At 46.1% G+C, this 1307-nt stretch overlaps 1 non-coding gene across 1 annotated transcript; it reads right to left on the reverse strand.

Moving 5' to 3' along the window:
• Positions 1-765: 765 nt before the first annotated feature.
• On the reverse strand, positions 766-837 carry Trnai-uau (transfer RNA isoleucine (anticodon UAU)). The gene has a single exon. It is a non-coding gene; the product is annotated as a tRNA-Ile (tRNA).
• Between the last annotated feature and the right edge of the window lie 470 nt (positions 838-1307).

The raw sequence follows: 1307 nt of genomic DNA on the forward strand, positions 1-1307 counted from the left end.
AACACTCGTTCTTTCCAAACTCGATTACGGCAACGCCATCTACGACCCACATCAAGCCAACCTCTCTAACGTTCTTGAATCCGTACAAAACCGCGAAGCCAGATTTATCCTTTCAGATTATTCGAATCACTCAAGCAACTCGGCTTTAAAATCGACTCTTCTCCTCCCTCGGCAGTCTACAATGCCAAAGGAGGCTTAGGGGTGTCGTTAGGCTCTTTTCTTTTTCACAACGGGTAATTAAGTAAACATTTTTTTTAAATATACAGAAGAAAGAAAGAGAAACACGCGCCCAGAGTGGGGACCGAACCCACACCTTTCGATTACATGTCGAATGCCTTACCAATTCGGCTATCTGGGCGACTGTGTTCTCCTTCACTTTCAGGGCTATTTATATTTACTAGAAGTGTATCTGACTCTTGAGGGTGGTAGCCAGAGCCACTCTGACTACACGGGGAGAAGGGGACCTTCTTTACAACCCCCGGGGCGTGACTCGAATGTCTACAGCCTGTCATGAGCGGGTTACTGGCGGGAAGCCCTCTTATGCTACTTAGGCATCAAGGCTGCCAGAACCGAGACCCTCGCTAGGCTTTCGCAGAATAATATAGTAAGAAAATGAGGGGCTCATTGAGGAAATACAGAAAGATAGGTCTGCAGTCTACAATGCCAAAAGAGGCATAGGGGTGTCGTTAGGCTCTTTTCTTTTTCACTACGGTTAATTAAGTAAACATTTTTTTTAAATATACAGAAGAAAGAAAGAAAAACACGCACCCAGAGTGGGGACCGAACCCACGCCTTTCGATTATATGTCGAATGCCTTACCAATTCGGCTATATGGGCGACTGTGTTCTCCTTCACTTTCTGGGCTATTTATATTTACTAGAAGTGTATCTGACTCTTGAGGGTGGTAGCCAGCGCCACTCTCACTACACGGGGAGAAGGGGACCTTCTTTACAACCCCCCGGGCGTGACTCGAACGTCTACAGCCTGTCATGAGCGGGTTACTGGCGGTAAGCCCTCTTATGCTACCTAGGCATCAAGGCTGCCAAAACCGAGACCCTCGCTAGGCTTTTGCAGAATAATATAGTAAGGAAATGATGGGCTCGTTGAGGAAATACAGAAAGATAGGTCGGCAGTCTACAATGCCAAAGGAGGCATAGGGGTGTCGTTAGGCTCTTTTTTTTTCACTACGGTTATTTAAGTAAACATTTTTTTTAAATATACAGAAGAAAGAAAGAAGAACACGCACCCAGAGTGGGGACCGAACCCACGCCTTTCGATTACATGTCGAATGCCTTACCAAATCGGCT

Source organism: Haemaphysalis longicornis, unplaced genomic scaffold, assembly GCF_048455015.1.
Source record: "Haemaphysalis longicornis isolate Haplotype H1 unplaced genomic scaffold, Haemaphysalis longicornis Haplotype H1 scaffold_5, whole genome shotgun sequence".
In the NCBI taxonomy this organism is placed as follows: domain Eukaryota; kingdom Metazoa; phylum Arthropoda; class Arachnida; order Ixodida; family Ixodidae; genus Haemaphysalis; species Haemaphysalis longicornis.